The following is a 17949-nucleotide window of genomic DNA, read 5'->3' as shown; positions in this document are numbered from 1 at the left end:
TTATGTCTCCAGGAAAACTGGCCTCTTAACATCCACTCCAGGCCTGGTGGGGGCACCAGGCTTGAGCAGCAGGCCCATGGCTCCCATGTGCAAGGGCCCTGGGGCAGTGCTACAGATGGAGGCTTGCATACCCTATATTTAAACATGCACAAATTACAAAGTAAGCTAATGAACTATTCAATAAAATACACTCCCTTCCCTGTCAAATAAGTCTTCATAACAACTAGGAGGGTCTGATTCAAGCTGAGAATTGGTAGACTCCGTGGAGTTCTTTGCTGGTATGTGGAGATGTGGGTTGAGCCAGCTCCTGGCCCTTAACCGGTCCCTTCTTTCTAGTTACACCCCAAGGGGCCTTGCAGACATGCAGAGGGACGGCGAGCTTCATGTCCAGGCCCACCCACAGCCCTGCCAACAGGGCCTCTTAGCCTCCCTCAGACCTCGGGTTGCTCCCACGGTGATGTTGCTTCCACCGGGGAGGTGTCCTGCTCCAGCTCTGGAAGTGGGCAGGTGACTGTCCAGGCAAGGATTTCTGGATCTCAGCACCTAAGGCCTGACCTGGAGGGGATGTGACCTCAGGGCGGGCTCCTCTCTGGACTCCCCCAGACTCCTCACCCTGGTTGGGGAAGCCAGAGTGCAGACCAGGATGGGGTGGGGCCCACTCCCGGGTGGAAGCCTGAGCCCCTGACCCAAGTCGGCTGCCAGAGATGGGGCGCTCAGCCCACAGCAGATGGCAGAGCCTGGGCGGGGATCCGCCTGATTCCCGGGGAGTGGTGGGCTCTCAGTTTCTCTGGCCCAGGGGCTGGGCTCTCAGGGGGTAGAGAGGGGTGGGGTGTTTTGAATTTTCTCCTCCCCGCCGGTCCCTGCCTCCCAGCCCAGGCTGGAGGCTCTGAAAGAGACAAGGCTTCTGCTGGAGCTGTTTCTGTCACTGGTGCCAGCTGGTCTCCTGGAGGCTCTCCAGCAGGTCTGATTAAGTTCTTAAGGGCAGAGGAGGGAGGGAGGGGGAGATGGAGGGAAGGAAGGAAGGAAGACATGAGGGAGAGGCAGAGTGGTAGAGGGAAGGAGGGAATGCAGAAACAGAGAGGCAGGTAGAGCAGACAATGCCAGAGGTGGTGGATTGGCTTATCCCAGGGCCTCCCTGGGACCTGAGTCTGTGTTGGGAAGCACCCGACGGCAGGTTGTGGTCTGATTAAGACTAAAGACACCCAGAAGGTTCATCAGAACTGCCGTTAGGTGGTCTTGCCCAGTTGGATTCTGCCCCTCCCTTGTGTTGGATTAACCCTCATGGCAGAGCCAAACTCCCAGCTGAAGCCCTTGCTCCCGCTCAAATCCTGCCAAGTGTCCCCAGGACCTCCCCATGAGGAATACCTGCTTTCTGTTCTGGCAACAGCACCTGCAATCTGCATCCAACACATGAGCACTGTTTGAAGCTTTGTTTTTAAAACATGAGGACATCTGGGGAAATCTGTGTATGAGCTGTATGTTAGGGAATGAGTGTTGCTTTTCTAGGGTATAAAAATGGTAATTATGGTTCTAGGGGAATCTTAACAAATAGTGCAATCTTGGGAGGCAATGCTGGAGTGTTTGTTCCTGGCTGAGTGCCAACGATTGCCTACAAGGGCTTACATTCCAGGCATTCAGATGATGCCACATGTCCAGGCACACAGGTGCATACAGGTGGGGCAAAATACTAACAATCACTTTGTCCAGGGGGAACTTATGACTGTTTCTTTGCACTATTATTCCAACTTTATTTCGTGTTTGATCGATTCGTAATTTACAAGTTGGAATACATCTGGCTCAAAGCTCACTTCTTGCAGGGAGCCTTCTCAGTTTATTCTGTCTGGCGGTTGACTTGCCCCTCATCACCTCTGCCCACAGTTTAGACCTTACTCGTGAGTAGTCCTGTGGTGTTTCTCCACAGCTGGAGGTGGTGTTGAGGTAGTGAACGGTGGCATGTGCCGGGAGGCTCTGGGTGGGGGAGACCAAAGCCCAGGCCTGAATTCTGACTCATGACGCACTCGAAACTCAGCAAACACGGGTGGGGGTGTGTCCAGCTCCTGACTTGCTGGGCCTTGGCGTTGGGAGAGCTGTTGAAGGGAGAGATCAGGGGTGGAGTCTCCCTTCCCAGCAAACTCCCACCTGCTCTGGGGCTGCGCTCCCCAAGTCCTTTGTCTTCCATTCTCTGCTCTTCCTTTCCCTTCCTCTCTGCTTCACTATCCTCCCACCTCACAAGCTCTGGGTCTTCCCTTCAGCCTATTTTTGTTTATCCCTGAGGATAATGTCTTTTCCGTGGCTCCCTGGCTGACACTGGCACCAGCTGCAGCTTGTTAGACGCGCTGGAGAAACAAGCGCCATCCCTGGAGGGCAGGAGTCTGGTTCCCGGCAGTTAGCACAGGAGGGGACCAGGGATGTCTCTGCAGTGGGAACAATGCGGGGTGTGCCCATGGAACAGGGAGCAAGGCTCTGACCCACCCCTGCCCCCACCAGAGGTGTAAGAGACCATCTGCCACTGGTGGGGACCAAGGCCGCAGCCTCTCACCATCCAGGGAAGGACCGTGCACTTCCCGCCAGGAAGCTGTTTTCTCCAGACAGGACCGCCCACCCAGGCTCCGCCTCTAAAGCTGGGCCCTAACAGCTGAGCTAGGGTCTGGAGGCCAGGGCAGGGGCTTCCCTGTGTGCCCCCAAAACCCATGAGCCCAGAGCAGCACCTCCAGAGTGCAGGCCGTGAGGATCTGTGGAAGCCAGCCCCGAGGGCGGGGCAGAGGCCTTGAAGAAGCAGGTGCAGAGAGTCTGTGTTCCCTCCGCTGACCCACCTTCCTCTCAGCCCTGTTTTTGCCAAGACCAGCTTCAAAGAGTACAAATTACCTTATTTCTCTTTGGCAACATAGAAAAATATCCTGTAATCCACCAAGCCAGACGGGACTCAGCCTGTGCTGTGAGCCTCGGCCCACCTGAGAATCATCCACTCATCTTTTAAGACGCTGCAGCCGGCCCCTCACTGCTCCCCAGAGGCTAGCAGAGCTCTCATCCCAGCATCTCCAACAAACATATGTCTCTCTTCTTTGGTTGTATTTTTCTCATTCCCCGACTTGGCTATGAGCTCTATGAGGAGAAGAGCTGTATATGTTGAATCTGCCGGGAGGCTGTGGGCCCTAATGAGTGGTTCCTGAGTGACTGAATGAACGAATGAAGGAATGAGGCAGTCAGTCCTCCTCAGACTGAGGCAGAAGTGCAAACAGGAGGGGGATGAGCGCTCAGGTCCATCTTGCCCCTTGGAGGTCCTTGCCAGAGGGGAAACACCCTAGTCTCTTTCTGAGAGAAACTGCCCTGGTCTCTATCTAAGAGGATACACCATCCATGGTCTTCATCTGAGGGGAGAGGCTCTGGTCTCCATCTGAGGGGAGAAGACCTGGTCCCTTTCTGAGGAGAGACACCATGCTGTCTCAGTCTTAGGGGAGGCTCCTGGACTCTGTTTGAGGGGAAACCCCTAGTCCTTATATGATAGTAGCACCCTGGTCTTTGTCTGAGGGGAGACACCTTAGTCTTCTTCTGAGACAAGTTACCCTGGTCTCCAAGAGGAGAAGCCATGGTCCTCATCTGATGGGAGAGGCTCTAGTCTCCGTCTGAAGGGAGGGCGCTGATCTCCACCTGAGAGGAGAAGACCTGGTCCCTTTCTGAGGAGAGACGCCACGCTCTCTCGGTCTTAGGAGAGGTTCCTGGACTCTGTCTGAGGGGAAAGCCCTGGTCTTTATATCACAGAAGCACCCTGGTCTTTGTCTGAGAGGAGATACCTTAGTCTTCTTCTGAGACAAGCTGCTGTGGTCTCCGTCTGAGAGGAAAATTCACAGTCCTTATCTGAGGGGAGATGCTCTGGTCTCCATCTGAAGGGAGAGTCCAGGCCTTTTTCTAAGAGAAGTCACTGTGGTCCCTTTCTGAGAGGAGATGCCCTGGTCTTTTTCTGAGACAAGTTGCCCTGATCTCTATCTGAAGGGAGAACCCAGGTCTTTTCTGAGAGAAGTCACTCTGGTCCCTGGCTGAAGGGAGACGCCCTGGTCCCTGTCTTAGGAGAGAAGCCCTTTGCTTTTTCTGTGAAGAGTCACCTTGGTGACTGTCCCAGGGGAGAGGCGCCTTGGTCTTGGTCTGAGAGAAGTTGCCCTGGTCTTTTTATGATAGAAGTCACCGATATCTGTCTCAGGCGGGACGCCCTGGTCTCTGAGGGAAGAACCTCGGTCTTTTTTGAGAGAAATTGCCATGATCCCTTTCTGAGGGGAGACGCCCTGGTCTCTGCCTAAGGGGACACAATGACCCCCAGACTCTGCCTGAGCGGAGGGCCCCGGTCTTTATATGATAGAAATCTCCCTCCAACTGACCAGTAGGAGGGGGCTGATCCCATGGTGGATGCTCCTTCCCGAGCCTGATCCTGTCCCTGAAGCCCCATCCAGGCCTGTTCTCCCAAACGTATCTTGGGGACCCACAGGCAGCTGTGTGGCCAAAGGGACTGAGGCCCACACATCGCCCACATGCCTTGGTCACTGTCGTGTCCTGAGAGTCTGCTCCGAGCCTCTCGCTTTGTGGTTCTCAAGTCACAGACTCAAATCAAGAAGAGAAACTCTGATTTGCATTTCCCCTTGCTTCCCCCTTGAGCTTCCCTTGTGGCTCACAGAGTAAAGAATCTGCCTGCAATGCAGGAGACCCGAGTTTGACCCCCTGAGTTGGGAAGATCCCACTCCAGCATTCTTGGCTGGAGAGCCCCATGGATAGAGGAGCCTGGTGGGCTACAGTCCAGGGGTCACAAAGGGTCAGACACGACTGAGCGACTGACACAATTGCTTCCTCCTACATGTATCCTCCCCATAAAGGCAGAAGGGAAAAGGCTTGGGCTGGGTCCTCCCTGACAGGCTTGCTGCCTCCAGAGTAGACAGAAGCCGTGACTTCCTGTGAGTCTGTGAAGCAGGGACCAGGCCACGGTGTGCAGGATGCTGAAGAGTCCGCCGCCTCTTGTGGGGCAGACGAGGACAGTCAGGGCCTCCCTGTGGCCTTCAGGGCCCTGCCCTCAGACGGCGCGGTGGACTGTCCCCATCTACCCAGCTCAGCTCAGCCGGCCACTGCTGTAACTTCTAAAGGTCCCCTGGGGAGGTGACCCTCTTACCTGGCTTTTTGAGGTCAGGCTCTGCGGAGGTGAAGGTCCCAGGGGGTTCTGATTTCTGCTTCCCAGTCTGGGAGACAAGAGTGTCTGGATCCTTTCTGGGAAAGACAGAAAGTTCATCGGCCACAGGAGGACAGGCTCAAGGGGAGACTACATCCAAACGCCTCCCTCCTCTCCCTCTCGTGCTCCGGGCTGCTCCCTCATGCTTCTTCCTCTTTCTATCTCCCAGAAGTTGTGCTGAGAGAAAACAATGCTGACCATAGGAGGGATCCACCCTGGGCTGGTGTCTGCAGTACGTGTGTGTGTGTGTGTGTGTCTGTGTGTGTGTGTCTGTGTGTGTGTCTCCAGAGGCTGGAACCACACAGCTCCTCGGATGAACCCCAAGGCAGCCCAGCTCCTGATTGGTGGTTGCCGTGGAGACCCACCTAAGCCTCTTCCACCTGAGCTGTATTATCTGAAGAGGGAGTCTATCTGACCTGACAGTCACCTGAGAAGACCCAGGGGGTGAGAGCGGGCCCGTGTCCAGATGGCCTTCTCCGCCCTGGCCTCCCCCAGCTGGCGCTCAGGATGGCATGAGCTGGGGAGCCAGGGCACGCTCGCCGCACCTTCTGTAGAGCCCTAGGAGGACCTGTCCAGAGCAGATGTTTGCAGCTACCAGCTGGATGGTTCCCGGCCAGAGCACACTCTTTCCACCCACTCCCTCCGCCAGCAGAGGAGTGATTCAGGTGCCAAGGGGAGGAACGCTCATCTTTAATCACCAGCCCCTCACCTGCCCTCCTCTTGGCTCATGAAAATTCTCTCCTTCCCTCAAGGCAAGCTCAAGTGCGAAGAATTCTGATGCTCTGGAGGAGGGGCGAGGCTGAGGAAATAATCCCGGGAGAGGAGGGAGGATAGACTGCGGTTACTGACTTTGAGATAAGATGGGGGGCTGGCAGGAGTGAGCCCGTTGCTATTCCTCCTGTTGCTATTCTTCCAAGTCCCACATTCGCCTCTGGGCCTCCTGCTTGTCTGTGCCCTGGACACTATCACGTGCAGACTTTTCAGGCTACGGGCCCCGTGTGGGCCAGCCTGCCCCCATCAGACATTAGAAACCGATGCCCGCTGCCCCGTGGGGGCATCCGGGATGCCCTAGTGGGCAGTAAGCTGCATTGTAATAGATCTGAAGTGATGCTGTAGCAGGTAGTACCAGGTACCAGGCAGCAGGCAGCAGAATGGCTTCTGGATGTGCCTAGTCCTGATCGTATTGAGAATAAAGCAGAAAGCGTCACCAAGAAGAAACCAAGCCATGCCTGATCAACCACCTCACTCCACTCACCTGCCTGCTTGCCTGTTTTGACTGTGTGCCTGAGGGCTAGGCCGCTTTGCGCTTCCTTTGTGGCTGGACCCATTAGCTACATCTGCCTCCCCTACCTCTTCAGCTGCTCAAGGAGGGCTCTGGAGTCAGGAGCTGGGTCATTCTCCTCTCTGGACCAGTTCACAGCATAACAGTTCCAGTGATAGGGAAGGTCACTTGGGGATAGGACACTCCCACATTTTGAGGAGCTTAAGTTGACCTCCTCACACTCACAGATCCACAGTGGTCTCCACCCCCAGGACAAGCCATGGCCAGAGCGACCTGGGGCCAGTAACCAGGAGTCCCCACCTCCTATGGAGCATCCAGGAACATCCCACCACTATGCTGACACAAGGGCAGAAATTCCAAGGAATTTCCGTGCTGGCAGGGAGGGGACCAGCAGGATGAGAAGGCTCTGCTCTCTTCGGGAAAGTTGCCAGAAGTAGTAAGAAGAGGCCAGTGGCTAAGTCACAAGTTCATTCATGCAGCACATGTGTCCAGAGTACTCTTCTGTGCCGGCAGGATACCAGATGCTGGCTGAGGGTTCACAGTTCTCTTCCTCACCCATCTCGCTCCACACTTCCCAGCCAAGGGCCCTTGAGGCTGGGTCAGATGAGGAGAATATGGAATTTTGGGGATTTCCCTGGTTGTCCAGTGGTTAGGACTCTGTACTTCTCACCACTGAGGGCACAGGTTTAATCCCTAATTAGGGAACTAAGATTCTGCAAGCCTCGAGGCACAGCCAAAAAAGAAAAAAAAGAAAGAAGTATTTAAAAAAAGAAGAAGAAGAACATGGAATTCTTAGAGGAGAGTGCGGAGTAGGGACAGAATTAGAGTTTGGCACTAAATGCCTTTTTCTTCCTGCTGTATAATCTTGGGTCAACTACAGACCATTCTATTTGAATGAAAAAACTCATCCCATGGATTAGGCTTAAAACCTCACCCTCAAACACACACACACACACACACACACACACACACACACACAATCAATGTAAATGAGATCATGCCAGCTCTGAGCCATTAAAGGAAGATCCGTCTGCAGCGGTGTGTTAAGGACTCCTGACCTGTGACCCTGGGGAACACACAAACAGATGACCAGTTTCTCAGTGTCCCCCCTGCCAACACAGCTGGCCCCTTCTCTGTACGTTTCAGTGACACCTATGACCAGAGGAGGGGGATTATGCCCTTCTTCTCCCTCCCTCTCCCTCCGCCTTGACACCATCACTCAAAGACAGCTTGGTGTCTGTGCCGACTGCTCATCTCTTTCCATCCATTAGCCTGTGGAGGCTTTGTGATTATCCACGCTGAGTGTGAATTTTACTGGGGAAAGAAAGTGGTGGTGTTTTTTTTTTTTTTTTTTTTTCTCATTTGGCATCCATCAAAGTCGCTGAAGTGTAGTTAAATATTCAGCAACCATTCAAATGGAGAAACACCAGCAGGGCTGTGACATTGCCTCACAGATGGCATTTGATTAATAAATTGGAGATGTGGAATTACGAAGCCATTGGGTGCAGGACTGGATTAAAAACTGCGAGGAGACTGGAGGAGAGCCCTGATCTCAGATGTCAGGCTGTGCGGTGAGCTGCTCTTCCAGGTCCCTCCTCTCTGGCTTCCTTCCAGGCCGTGGGAGCCAGTCCAAACCGTTTCTAAGCACTCTGTCGTGCATTGGGTTTTCAGAGCCTACAGAGGGACAAAAGTGACATAGTCACAGGCACAGACCAGACTCACGTTACCTGCTCTTCCTTGGGAACGGCCACCCACTCCAGCATTCCTGCCTGGAGAATCCCAAGGACAGAGGAGCCTGGCGGGCTACAGTCCGCGGGGTTGCAGAGTCGGATACCACTGAGTGGCTAACACTTTCACTTTTCTCCCTCTGGGCAGCCCTCTTTCCACATTTCCTTCTCCAGCCAGAGGAAGCATTGCAGATGACTGCAGGAAAATGAGAACCTCACCTTCTCCCAGCTGGCTTGCTTAAGTCCCTGCTTCTTTACTCTCTCCTTCTTGCCCCTCTTCTCCATTTAGCCTCACACTGTTTTTTGTTGGTTTTTTTTTTTTTTTCAAATCTGTATCATCTGTTTATATATCTAAAATGACGAAAGGAAACTAAGGAGAGAGACATAATACATCTCTCATTCATTTATTCACTAGGTGTCTGTTGACCATCTACCCTGTGCTAGACAGTAACTTGATGCCCCATTTCTATGGAATTCACTCACCACTGACTTCTTTTAGATTTTGCCCTGTGGTTTGACTGATCTTGAGAGCCTGGGCAAAACTGGATAGCTGTCCATCAAAGATTCATGCCCCTCTTCCAGAGTGAGACATGCTTTGGGGAAGCTGCTGTCTAACCAGGGACCCCTCACATCCATACAGGGCCATGTGACAATGAAATGTGGATGGAAGGCCGGGCTTATGAAACACTCCTGTGCAGTTCTCTACCTTCCATCCTTCTCCCACTTGCTGATGGTCGGTAAGGACTCTGAGGCCCCGGAGGGTGGTAAAGACCCAATTTTGAAAGAGCCCAGGTCCCTAAGTTACTATGTGGCAGGCCACCCATCAGTCATCCATGTTGAACTCTAATATGTGCAAGCAATGTATTGGGTCAAACACTAAGACTTGGGGTTTCTCTCTCACAGTGATTGGCATGCTCATGTTTAGTGCAAACCCTGTGGGAAGGGATGGATGTGGAAACTTTCTGCCTTCCTTGGTTCCTGGACATCAGAGATCTTCTTGATGGGTCCCCTCTGGGTTCTCCATCTTCATCCCAAAGAAACAATTACTCTGCCCCATCTTGTCTCATGCCTTTGTGCGCAGTGCACACTCTGTCCCAAACGCCGGAGGCCAGAGGGCTGTCTTGCTCATCCCTGGAAATCTACCCCAGTGGTAAGCCTCAGTGAACCTTCTGTCTGCCCAGCTGCTCCCTCCGCTCCAGTCTGCAAAGCCTCATTCTTCTCTCTGTATATACAATCAATCCTCATTACTCACAGTTGCAAAGCTGTCTACTCACTAAAATGTATTTGTAATCCCCAAATCAATACTTGAGGCACTTTTGTGGCCATTCTGGACATGTGCAAAGTGTTAAAAATTCGACATTCCCAACTGAAGTGAAACGAGGCCATCTCCTGTCTTCCTGTTTTGGCTCTCAGACAGTCGATAAATATCCTTCCCCTGGCCTATTTAGTGTCCACTTTGTGCCTTTTGCTAGTGATTTCACTGTCTGAAATGGTCCCCAAGTGCAGTGCTGGAGTGCTGTCTACCGTTCCCAAGTACAAGAAGGATGTGATGTTCTCACAGAGAGAATTCATGGCTTAGATGCACTTCAGTTCAGTTGCTCAGTCTTGTCCAACTCTTTGCGACCCCATGAACCACAGCATGCCAGGTCTCCCTGTCCATTACCAACTCCCAGAGTCCACCCAAACCCATGTCCATCGAGTTGATGATGCCATCCAACCATCTCATTCTCTGTCATCTCCTTCTCCTGCCCTCAATCTTCCCCAGCATCAGGGTCTTTTCAAATGAGTCAGTTCTTCTCATCAGATGGCCAAAGTATTGGAGTTTCAGCTTCAGCATCAATGAACACCCAGGACTGATCTCCTTTAGGATGGACTGGCTGGATCTTCTTGCAGTCCAAGGGACTCTCAAGAGTCTTCTCCAACACCACAGTTCAAAAGCATCAATTCTTCAGCGCTCAGCCTTCTTTATAGTCCATCTCTCACATCCATACATGACCATTGGAAAAACCATAGCCTTGACTAGACGGACCTTTGTTGGTGAAGTAATGTCTCTGCTTTTTAATATGCTGTCTAGGTTGGTCATAACTTTCCTTCCAAGGAGCAAATGTCTTAATTTCATGGCTGTAATCACCACCTGCAGTGATTTTGGAGCCCAGAAAAATAAAGTTCAGCCACTGTTTCCCCATCTATTTCCCATGAGGTGATGGGACCAGAAGCCATGATCTTAGTTTTCTGAATGTTGAGCTTTAAGCCAACCTTTTTCACTCTCTCTCCTCTTTCACTTTCATCAAGAGGCTCTTTAGTTCTTCCTCACTTTCTGCCATAAAGATGGTGTCATTTGCATATCTGAGGTTATTGATATTTCTCCCAGCAATCTTGATTCCAGCTTGTGCTTTCTCCAGCCCAGTGTTTCTCATGATGTAGTCTGCATATAAGTTAGATAAGCAGGGTGACAATATACAGCCTTGATGTACTCCTTTTCCTATTTGGAACCAGTCTGTTGTTCCATGTCCAGTTCTAACTGTTGCTTCCTGACCTGCATACAGGTTTCTCAAGAGGCAGGTCAGGTGGTCTGGTATTCCCATCTCTTTCAGAATTTTCCACAGTTTATTGTGATCCACACAGTCAAAGGCTTTGGCATAGTCAAGAAAGCAGAAATAGATGTTTTTCTGGAAGTCTCTTGCTTTTTCGGTGATGCAGTGGATGCTGGCAATTTGATCTCTGGTTCCTCTGCCTTTTCTAAAACCAGCTTGAACATCTGGAAGTTCACAGTTCATGTATTGCTGAAGCCTGGCTTGGAAAATTTTGAGCATTACTTTACTAGTGTGTGCACTTCATTTAGGCATTAATTTGAAAGTTATAGTGTTGTGGCTGTTTAAGTTCAATGTTAATGAATCAACAATGCACAAAAATAAGAAGTCTTTGAACAGGAATACACAGAAGACAAGATTGTGTACTGACTGGCTGATGAAAATGTCCTGACCAGAGGCTTGCAGGAACCTAACCGTGTGTTTCCCCTAGGAGCAGTGGTTCAGGCCTGGCAGTGACATTCAGAACATGATAACTTAAATAATGAGAAACAGTGGAGCATCACATTGTCAGCTGAACCTCCCTGCAGAATAAGGACTCCTCGAGGGCTAGGAGCCCAAGCCCCAGCGTGTGGTGAGAGGTGATCTAGAGCACCCTGAGCCTGCTGTCTGCACCCAGCAAACACCCTGGACCTGCCTCTGTCCTCCTGAGCCTGAGATGAGCTGTCACAGGCTCACGGACCCACAGAACCAGACATATGCAGGCAGGAGCGGACTGTGAGGGGCTGAGGTCACCCACGGGTGGGAATGCGCAGAGGCCAGCAGAAGCGGGTGATGTGGGGGCTGTGGGAGGGTGGTCCGGGAGCCTGGGCACTCGACAGTGTGGGAAGCCAGTACAGCTCCAGGGGTAAGAAAGCAGGAAATGCTTCCGCTCAACCCGGAATGCTTCTGGAAGGAGGCTGAGTATCAGCAAATCAACAGGAGAGAGGAGACAGGATGTGCCCTGCATTAGAGGGATAAAACCTGAAATTACACGAGCTGATGTGGGCCCTCTGGGTGGGTACTGATGTGGGGCCTGAAGGGATGCCTTGGGCCTGGGAAGGAAAAGAGGTGGTGTTAGTGAAAGAGAAGGAGCAGCTGTGCCGCGCAGGGTGAGACAAATTGTCACATGTGGATCTGAAGGTAGATTCTGAAATCAGTTTCCAAAGAAGAATGCCGGTGAGTCCAGACCAATAGCAGCAGCTTGGTAGTTAGTACACTGCCTGGCTCCCGGAATAGTGCCCCGACTGATGACGGAGACGGAGGAATTGTTTGGGAATCCTGACTTGATGGTGGGGCATCACGACATCCCCGGGGGAGGAGCAGAAAGGAGGGGAAGCTGATTTGGCATCCTTTGGTGGTGTGGACGGGAAGGGCGAGGGGTCTTCCTGACTCCCAGGAGGACAGGTCCAATGACCAGCCCCACACACAGAGGATGTGTTTAGTGAAAGTGAAAGTTGCTGCTTTCAAGGACTTGAAGCAAAAAAAAACCTTTATCCATTTATTTTCTAGCCGGCAGCTTCTCTGTTTCCACTGAGTTCACATATTTTATTGCCATACATGAAGCTCAGAGAAAACCAAAGAGCTTCTTTTGAGCCTGCTCGTTTCTTCAAAGGGTGGTTGAATTCAGACTGCCTGCCTTTCTTGGTTTTCTCAGCAAGCTGAAAACAGACAGGCACGTAATAGTTTGACCCGTAGGAACAAAAGCCTCTTTCTGTATTTAAAGTTAGGAAGCATCTCTTGGGGAATGTGTACTGCCAACTGTCTGAACTACACTATACAGGATGAAAACAAATTGTCCAAGACCACGATTGTGGGACTTGGCTTATTTGTTTTGTGACTTCACCAAAGAAGGACTAAACATAGACATCCAACCTCAGGGCCTTCCCTGGTAGTCCAGTGGTTAGGAATCCACCTGCCAACACAGAAGACGTGGGTTTGATCCCTGGTTGGGAAGCAGCCAAGTAAATAAATAAATAAATATTTAAAAAAAGAAATCCAATCTCATAATTCATTGTTAGAGTAATTATGCCCATGAGGGAATATAAGTTGCAATCATCTTGCAATTTGCACTGCACCTGGAAATTTACAAAACACTTCCCCATCCTCGGTCTCATTTTACTAACAAATACTGTTCCTCCCTCACAGAGCCTGATGAGGAGGGCAGACAGAGTCCTGTGTGCTGTCAGGAACGCTCAGGGCTCACCCTCTGCATTCCAGTAACCATTTGCTCCCTGATGTCTGGGATGAACCACACAGAACCATTCTGATTCTCCTGGGATATCCTTGAGGGGATATCTCTATCTTTGAAGAGGGGGCCTCTTCAAAGTCTCTTCTCTCTAGTTCCAAACCAAGGCTGAGCACTTGTTGGTTGTGTGAGCCTAGCTTTGTGTCCCAACTTCTCTGAGCCCCAACTAGAATTTGGAATCATTAATACCTTCCCTGTAGAGCTGCTGTGAGGATTAAAGGAAATGTGTAGGTAAAGCATCTTCTGCATTGCTCTGCTTAGAACAGCTCCTCAGTAAACAGCAGCTAGAACTTGCCTGGTGGTCCAGAGAGTAAGACTCGGCACTTGCAATGCAGGGGCAGAGGTTCAATCCCTGGTCGGGGAGGTTCCGCCCGCCACAGGTCGGGTTCTGTGTCACTGCACTGGCACGTTCAGGAGCAGTCCTCAGCCCGTCTCCTCAACTCTCTCTAACAACAGACGCCCCAACAGTACAGACCTTAGTCCTGGGGGAAGCAGCAGGGCAGTGAACTGGCTCCCTCGTTCCCAGCCCCCTCCCCAGACTCCGCCGGAGCCCTCAGGACAACGAGGTGCCCTGGAGAGAACTCAGACCTGTCCCCAGGGGCAGCTTCTGTCTGTGGAGGGCTCCGCTGGGGTCCCGTTGTCTCCCGCCAAACTCCTAGGCCAACCCCTGAAGTCCCGGACTGTATGCAGAAGGAGGCTCTGCTCCCTGGGCTGCTTTCGGGGCCTGACCTAGGGGCTCTGTGAGATTCAGGGTGGGGAGGCTCAGAGTCCTCCCTGAATATTGGGAAACCATCACTCTGGCCCGTGTTTGTTTGAGAAAGTGAAAGTGTTAGTCACTCAGTCGGGTCTGACTCTTTGTGACCCCGTGGACTGTAGCCCACCAGGCTCCTCCGTCCATGGGATTCTCCAGGCAAGAATACTGGAGTGGGTGGCCATTCCCTTCTCCAGGGGATCTTCCCGACCCAGGGATGGAACCTGGGTCTCCTGCCCTGCAGGCAGATTCTTTACCATCTGAGCCAGCAGGGAAGCCCAGGGGCTCTGTGAGACTTGGGGTGGGGAGGCTCAGTGTCCTCCCTAAATCCTGGGGAACCATTACTCTGGCCCGTGTTTATTTGTGCAAACCCAGATGTTACGGCAAAGTGAGGCTGGCAGCCACGTCCTGGATGCCCTTAGTCAGACGTCTGACTTCACAGTTCCAGGAGAGGCTCATGGCGGCTTCCGTGGTGCTCAGTTTCTTTAACACTGTATCAGGAGGACGGGCTGGGTCCTTTCTGAGACCCCAGTGAAACCAGCTGGTGTCATCTCAGGGGGCTCCAAAGAGCTCCAGTACCATAGTCCTTTATGTCTCAGAGGAGAGGAGATTCAATGAGAGCAAAGAGGTAGATAAGTGATTTATAGAGTAGGACACTTGTGAGGCTTACAAGTGGATGGGTGAGAAATGCCACGGCCTGAGAACTTAATGGGCTAGTTTTATAATCAAAGGAAAAGTCGGGTGTGTGGGGTGGGAACACCTTCCTTGTCTTTCTTGAGGAGAGGTTTCCCCCATCAGTTCCCCATCTAGGAAGGGCAGGGAAGTTTACCCCTCCCTAGATGGTCAGGCAAGGACTGTCGTAGCTCTTAGGGAAAATACTTTCAGGTCTCAGTATAATGAAGGACTTTCATTCTGAAAAGTCAATTTTCATAAATGGTTGCTTTTTGTGCACACAGAGCCTGTTTGGGGGTCATTTACTTGATGACACCATTGGGCAGGTTGTGGGCCTTATTTTCTACTATTGTTTTATTGTTTGGGGGCATGTCCCGTGCTTCTATTGCATGATTTTGTTGCTACACAAGATTGCTTTTTTGAGTAAACATTAACTTACAGGGGTCTCCCCATATTTTTCTACTTAAAATCCCCTGGTGGGATGAACTATTTAATCATCTATTTTGTCCCTTCATTCTGTCCTTATCACTAGCATGACTGACCTCTGCAAGGCCACGGACATTTCATCCCACCTCATTCTCACAGTGGCCCCACGATGATGTTCTTCGTGTCCCCATTTTGCCAGTGAGAAAACGAAAGCTCAGAGAATGGCTGTTGAAAGTTTCAGAGCTGAAACTGGCCAACTCTGAAGGCCAGAACCTTTGTGTTACACCAGGGGCTGGAGCTGTGACCCGCGGTTCCAGCAGTGGCTGCACTGAGCCCCAGGCCCGCTCGAGGTGATGGATCGGGGATGGAGCCTGGTTCCTAAGGGGGCTGGACCTGTGGCCAGGGCCTCATTCCCATGCCTTTTGAGACAAGAAGCCAACACCAGACAAGGCCGCCATCCTTCCCCCCACCATGCAACCCTGACCCAGAGCCCCAGGTCCACAGAACTGTCCAGCGAGATGCCCCCATTCACCCTCCTTGCCTTCTCCTTCTCAACCCTTATTCACTGGGGCAAATGCAGCCACCCCCAGCTCCCTCGTCTGAGGGAACGGACAAAGGAAGCCCTGAACGGCAGCGCTCAGAATTCCCCACTGAGCCCTGAGGCCCCTACCTGCTAACACAGAAGGCAGGCGCCACACCTGAGAGGCTGCTCAGAGAGCTGACGGAGCTCCTCCGGCCCGCCTCAGTCCCCGGGGCACCTCAGCCAGTGCGCGGGGCAACCAGAGCCACCTGGCCCGTTACCTGGCATCGGCCTGCTCTCAGACCACCCTCCCCCACAGCCGAGCAGACGCAGAGGCACTCAAGCCGGGGTTCTAGCTGGGAGACCAGGCTATTGCACTCATCACACACAGGGCTACTCTGTCCCCAGGGGCTCACTGAGGCCCCAGCGCCCCAGTGTCCTAGGGCGGCTTCCCACTGTGGGATCTTGACATTTGGTGCTATCAAACGATGCTTGTTGATAATGCATCTTCTGCCAAAGACTGCCTCAATCATGGTAGGCGCTACACACATTGGTTAATATATATATATTTATATATAATTATGACTTCCCTGATATTCTCAGTGAAGAATCAGCCTGCAATGCAGAAGATCCTGGTTTGATTCCCGGATCAGGAAGATCCCCTGGAGAAGGGATAGGCTACTCACTCCAGTATCCCTGGGCTTCCCTTGTGGCTCAGGTAATAAAGAATCTGCCTGCAATGTGGGATACCTGGGTTCGATCCCTGGGTTGGGAAGATCCACTGGAGAAGGGAAAGGCTACCCACTCCAGTATTCTGGCCTGGAGAATTACATGGACTGTATAGTCCATGGGGTCGCAAAGAGTCGGACACGACTGCGCAACTTTCACTTTCATAATTGTATGCAATATAAGATCAAACTAAATTTTTTAAAAATAGATACTAAGACCCAGACTAGACTCCCCCGGTGGTCCAGTGGTTGACTCTGGGCTTCCATTGTAGGGGGCACAGGTTTAACCCCTGTTGGGGAACTAAGATCCTACAACCTGTGTGGTGTGGCCAAAAAAAAAAAAAAGGAAAAAGGACAGTTCTTAGACCCAGACCATGGTCAGGAAACATACAAATGAACCCAGATCTTGGTAGAGTACGTAGCAAGGGAACAATCAAAGGTGGCTAGGGACTACAGACTGGATGGTAATGTTGGATCTAAGTGGTATTATGAAGTACCCAGCCATGTTAGGGAGATGGCAAGGACCTATGAGCAGACTCTCAGAAATGTTGGCAACTTCTCGGAGCTGATGGGGACCTCCAGCCAGCAAGAAACCAGGGCCCTCAGTTCCAGAACCTCAAAGAAGTGCTTCTGTCAGCAACTTGATTGAGCCTGGAAGCAGAGTCTTCCCCAGTCACGTTTTCAGATGAGAACACATCCCAGCTGACACCTGGATGTTAGTCTGGAGATTCTAAGCAGAGGACCCAGCAAATTTGTCTATTGTTACACAGCAAAAGAACACTAATACAGTTTTCCATTTCCATCCCAGGCCACAGGTAGGGAAGGCAACACCCCTTCCCCCACCTACCCTTGTCCCAGTACACATATTCCCACCTAGGTGAACATTGAGGACCACAGCGGCTTGGACCCAGAACTGCGGAGGAGATGAGACGATGCTCATGTCTCCTCAAGCCCCCTCCCCACAGGAGGCTGGCCCACCTGCCACAGCCTCTTCAGACAGAAAGGCAGCAGAATCGTTCCTCACAGGAACGCAGGAAGAAGCCAGGGGCTCCCCGGAGACGAGCAGTTGGACCAGACCAGGAATAAACCGTGCGCCTGTGACATGGGTCAGCGCCTCCCCCTTCTCCAAGGCAAAACTGCCAAGGCCACTCACTTGTGGCTTTTCTGGACAAACTGGGGAAAGATGGGAAGGAGTCATGAAATGTAGAGAGTCCCAAAATCCACAGGAAGGGGTGGGGGATGAGGAGGCTGAGGGAGGCTCCCCCCAGCCTCCTCCTCCTGCCCCTGGGGTTTGCCTCCACACCCTTTCTCTTCCTGTAGCCTGAGACATCCTTCCGTCAGACCTTCACAACTGATCTTGTCTCTCTGCTCCAAAAAGAAAAACAAGGCCACTTCCTCCCTGACACTCTCTAAGGTACGTACCCAATCACAGCCCCATCTGAGATATCTCTACAACCATGTTTTATTTTCTTCACAACACTACCATCTGAAGTAGCTATGTATTCTTTTTGCTATTATCTGTCCTTACTTGTCCCACTAGAATGCAAACTCAAGCCTTAACTGTCTCCTTCGTGGTTATTTCCCTGAGCATGCATCACAGTGCAAGCCTCCAAGAATTATCTGTTGAATGAATGAGCTCTTACTCAAGGCAGTACCATTCTAGTGCTTCTGATGTTGTGGCATCTCATTGGAAGCACACTAATGGTGGCTGGGCCACCTCTCAGCCCTGCGCACTCGGCCTAGGGGTCATTTCACAGGCTCTGAGCCCAACTGTCAGGCTTTGAAACCCTGGTCTGTCTCTTCCTACCTTTGTGATGTGTGT

The sequence above is a fragment of the Muntiacus reevesi genome, chromosome 5, assembly GCF_963930625.1.
Source record: "Muntiacus reevesi chromosome 5, mMunRee1.1, whole genome shotgun sequence".
NCBI classification, from domain to species: Eukaryota; Metazoa; Chordata; class Mammalia; order Artiodactyla; family Cervidae; genus Muntiacus; species Muntiacus reevesi.
Note: the sequence above shows the minus strand (reverse complement) of the source record.